A 5,566-nucleotide genomic window follows, 5' to 3' on the forward strand; every position below is an offset into this window, starting at 1 on the left:
GGTTCAGATGCTGCCTTCCTTCCTTCCTTTTTATTTATTTATTCCGTTTCTTACCCGCCCTTCACGATAACGCCTCAGGGCGGGTTGCAGCACCCACGGACTTGAACGAGCTCTATTGTCCATAATGTTCCAGTTCTTCGATATCCAGAAACGAAAACCTCTTTGCAATCCCGTTATCTTTTTCGGCTCAGAGCATAAAGGGCACCCAGATATTAGCCAGGAAACAATGAATGTTAAAGGGAAGAGGCATTACATGTTCCTTGCGCTATTGATTTATTTAAAATAAATCTTCCCTAGTTTTTTTAATGGTGTGATGATTTTATTATTGTTTGCTTTTTTTGTTTTTGTTTTACTGTCATCAGTTGCCTGGGGCATATTAACATGAAAAGGCAAATTTAATCATAAATAAAAATATAGATACCAAATACTAACCCGGTTGCTACATTCTAGGCCAATTTAATTTTCCAAGCTGCCCTCAAGAGCAACCCCAAATAGAGCATAGTGCAGTAGTCAAGATTTTAGACCTCTTTCCAGGAAGCTGGTATATCAGCCAAAATTGATAGAATGTGCTCCTGACTAGCCTTCGCATGGCCATCTAGGAGAGGGCCTTGATTTGGGGAGGTGTGACCCCCACCCAGTGTAGGGCAACCAAAATGATCAAGGGACTAGGAACCAAGCCTTATAAGGAAGAGTTGAAGGAGCTGGATATGTTAAGCCTGGAGAAGAGGATACTGAGAGGAGATAGCCATCTTCATCTCAAGGGCTGTCACATGGAAGAGGAAACAAACTTGTTTTCTCCTGCTTTGTAGGGTAGGACTCAAACCAATGGCTTCAAGTTATAAGAAAGGAGATTCCAACTAAACATCAGGAAGATGACAGTAAGAGCTGTTTGACAGTGAAACAGTCTCCCTTTGGAGGTGTGGACTATTCTTCCTTGGATGTTTTTTTTTGCAGAAGGTTGGATAGCCATCTGTCATGGGTGCTTTCTATAGCTGAGATTCCTGCACTGCAGGGGGGTGAATTAGATGACTCTCAGGGTTCCTCCCAATCCTACAATTCTATGATTCTAAGTGTACTAGCTAAGGGGTCATGGATATGAAGAATGTGTAGTCAGATCCAGGTGACAGTCCTAGAAGATCTGCAGTAGAATGTTTGGCCCCCAGTGACACTAGACCCCCTTTTCAGATTAATTGCTTCAGAGTATCTGCTGTATACCCCCCCCCCCAGGACTTGCCGATCAGAAGGTTGGCGGTTCGAATCCCCGTGATGGGGTGAGTTCCTGTTGCTTGGTCCCTGCTCCTGCCAACCTAGCAGTTTGAAAGCACGTCAAAGTGCAAGTAGATAAATAGGTACTGCTCCGGCAGAAAGATAAACGGCATTTCCCTGCGCTGCTCTGGTTCGCCAGAAGCGGCTTAGTCATGCTGGCTACATGACCCGGAAGCTGTACGCCAGCTCCCTCGGCCAATAAAGCGAGATGAGTGCTGCAACCCCAGTTGGTCACAACTGGACCTAATGGTCAGGGGTCCCTTTACCTTTTTATCTGGTGTTTGCCCCCCCCCCCCGATTCTTCAGAATTGCAAAAAACAGAAACCTCTGCACAAGCAAGCCACATAATTTTTTTTAATGTGGTTTGCTTGCGCAGTTCTCTGGTTTTGTTCAAATCTCAGGGATCTATCTTTAGGATTGCTCAGGAAAATGTTACAAACATGGGTGGAAATAAGCTGAAAACATTGAGGAAGTACTGGATGTGGAAAGAGGAATAACCAAAAATAAAATTTATTCACCTACCCCAAAAATCATCTGTGTCCCCAAGTGGGGTGACCTGGAGCCCAATTTATTGGATTATCCTTGTATTGGCTAAACTTGGAATTCAAAGAAGCATCAGGATTAGTGTTGTTTGAGGGTGGCATGTGGATTATGGAAATTAAATGGGAATGCAAATCCTCCTAATTGAGCTACCACCTAAACCCAAGGCATCTTCCCCTGAGGATGGAGTTGGATCCCTAAGTCATGACAAACTGTCTTGAAAAAGTGTCCAGGAAATAGATTTTGAATCTGAAACGCACAATTGTGTCTTGAACATGCACTCCAATATTCATTCCATTATCTGATTTGCATTGTGTTTTGCACTCTTGCTGGTTTAAAAATGGAAGGTATGGATCAAGTTGAACGTTTCCTGAGCAGGCATGCCACCTTCCATTCTCATGTTTCACTCATCAAGAGATCTATCATGTTGCTGTTATATGAGAACAAGTAAGGATGTTCAGTTTTCTGGCAACTATAGCTTCCCAAATTAATTTTGTGAACTTAAGGAAGCCTCCAATCCTGGAATCTTAGGCACTTTGGAATCTGGTCTACATACACTAATCATGGAAATCTAGCATTTTTATGCTGAATCTAAAGAAGTTTTTGAGTTGCAATCCTTGAATAAATCCTTTTGAGCACAGTGAAACTTAACAACATGCATAAGATTGTGCATATTATAGACTTTTCTATTTCATTTGCTTCTAGCATTTTTATTTGAGGCCATTTGGAGTACACAATAAATTACTTGTTGCCATTTAGAAAACTTCCCGCAGTTTAGAAATACGCTGTTTGTAACACACCAAGCCAAAACCCATAGTTTAATAAACTAGGATATGTACGATTGACATGCACCCGTATACAGCCTCCCATCCTGCTGCTGCACTCCCTTTACGTTAGTGACAAAACAAGGATTCAACACCTATCCAAGTTTCCCATTATTTACAGACCTAGAAAAACAAGCTACGATAGTCTTATCCTGTCTTATTTTGGTGCTCAAATGAAGACAGGTTCATAGCAGCAAGAGAAGAGCTGCCTGCAGGTGTGCACCACTAGTGTAAATCCTGGATCAAGTCAGGATTTTTGGCTTAGTCTTACAAACACAGTGAATAGGAGAGGCAGTACCAACTAAGAGACCTAAAAACACTTTTGAAGGTTTCTTGTCTCAGCAGTTGCAGATGTGACAATGTGTTCTCTTTAAAAATAGTATTCTCCTACATGAGTGTTTTTCTCATCTATGCAGGGAGTTCAGTGTCTGTGACTTTGTCTGAGAGGCTGCCCAACTGCAAGAGTACACCACACTGGAGCATGACTGGACGATGGCCAAATGTCAAACTTCACCTCACAGGTTGTATGGCTCAAGCTGTGTGTAGTCAGGATAAAACCATTTTGAATACTTTATGCACATCCAAATGAAACGTATAGAATGTAACAGTGGTTTTTAAACTCTGCCACACATTTCTTATCCCTAGATCATGTACTTGTTTACAGTGTGTGTTAATATGAATCTTCCCTTAGGTGGCTTACACTTCACCTTGTCCTATCCTCAGGATTTAAAACGTATCACATTGCTCTCCTGAAACTAATCTAGCTGTATAAAGATATATTTTATAAAAAAAATATCAATGCTTAGAATCATCCAAACATCAACAGTGTGTAACTTTTAGTCAAGGTGCTTACTTTCTCTTCTCACCTTTGTGATTTCTAAAACTCATGAAATTCCATGGCTGTACCCTTTTTAAGCTCTATTAGAGTTCTAAATCAAGACTTTAAAGAGTGTTTCAGCCTTTTTAAGTGACTCTCAAATGTACACAATATCTCTTTCAATATCTATGCAGTTTTCCCTCATTTTATTCAATTGTAAACACCTTTGACATATTAAAGTAACTTTAAGATAGCCATATTCACAATTACAGCACTGTCTACCCCCAGAACTTTAAAAGTTGCTTTCAGTACGGTACTTTTTAAATTGAATTAGCAATGTAGTTCCAGTGCTGTACAAGTAGAGTTCCTTTTTTAAAGAAAGGACTGGTTAGTCCAAAACGTTCTCAGGTGCCAATTTTTAAAAAAAAATCTGAACACCTGACTCTGAACATCTGAACACTGAGAGCCTGCAACTGTGTCCATCTAAGTTAGTACACTGGATCAATAGTAGTTGATAAAAAGACTACTATTTTACTAAAATACATACATTTCGCTTCCAGGACTCTCTTTACTGTATGTCCCATGGTCACTAATGCTAATGTATACCATGTATGCAAACTCCTCCCCTACAGTGTCTAGACAATGTGATGCCTGCAACTTTTGCACTAGGCAGGCAACATGCCTATCACCAACCCCTTATGAAGTCTCACACCTCTCAAAGGATATGTGGTTATTCAATCATCAGGAATCTAAACAGAATGTTTAACAGTAAAGACAACAGAATGAGACCCAAGCTATATGTTATGCTAAGTAGTATGAAGTTCTGCTCTGCCTGAATGGAATGTTCTTTGCAAGGTGTCCTTACATTTGGACTGGCAGCTGAGGCTTGAGGCTAGCAGTGGCTTCCCCCACATGCTCATGGGAAGGGAAAACCATAACACTCATCCTCAGCTGAGGGAAGGCACTGGCAGAGTTCTTGCTCCTTTTGCTTGTATTGCTAACAGATAATGGAAGGAATAAGAATCTCAGCTCATCACAGCCACCTTCCTATGAACAATAAACTGCTTAGAATAAGGTAAGCTTGAAATGGCTCCTGTAGAGCAGGAATGACAAGAGAGAAGGGGGTTTCTCTGGTCATTCCTGCTAGTGAAGATAGCTAGTGGAAGGGGCCCTTTGTGCAATGAGGCACCTATGGGCACAATGGTCTTTCCCATGGTGCTTCTGTGCCCCCCAACTCACAGCCCCTTAATCATGAGATTGTGAGGGTAATTCTTTCTCCAATCCAAAGTACAAAGAGCTGAAGGAGGGCTGACAAGTGATGCTCTTTCCAGCTCTGAGCTTCATAAGGCACAAATTCTACTAGTTCCATCTTTTACCCAAATCCCTCTAAAAAGTGAAGCATGTGATATGCACATGGTTTCTCTGTCTCTCAAGTGACCAGTGTGCGCGCTCCTACAGCACTTGCTAAAATGGCCATGGGTCTAAAAACATGGGTGCCCCCCCCAAGTGTTTGATGCAAGCAGAACTGAACTATTTACATAATAAGGTAAAGGTAAATGACCCCTGGACAGTTAAGCCCAGTCAAAGGTGCAGTGCCCATCTCGCTTCAGGCCAAGGAAGCTGGCATTTGTCCATAGACCGCTTTCCTGGTAATGTGGCCAGCATGACTAAACTGCTTCTGGCACAACAGAACACCACTTCGGGAGTCAGAGCACACAGAAACGCCGTTTACCTTCCCACCACAGTGGTACCTATTTATCTACTTGCACTGGCATGCTTTCGAACTGCTAGGCTGGCAGAAGCTGAGATAGAGCAACAGGCGCTCACTCCATCGTGCGGATTCGAACAGATGACCTTTCGACGTAATACATATCTTACCTCCAACATTTTATATAGCTATATTCAAAATTAAGCAGAGTAGTTGAGAGAGGAGAATTTGCTAGATAAGACAAAAGCTGCCCTAAATGTGTAGTGTGATGGATGTGATTCTGAGGGGAAGGACCCTTACATTAAACTTAATTGCACGAAAGCAAAATGTAACTGGAACTGTAGCATGAAACAAGGTAGGTGTTCTTTCAGAAGATTCTTTGTTTTGAATTTGCTATTCAAGAGTAAGCTA

This window comes from Podarcis tiliguerta, assembly GCF_965153285.1.
Source record: "Podarcis tiliguerta genome assembly, chromosome: 1".
Classification (NCBI taxonomy): Eukaryota; Metazoa; Chordata; class Lepidosauria; order Squamata; family Lacertidae; genus Podarcis; species Podarcis tiliguerta.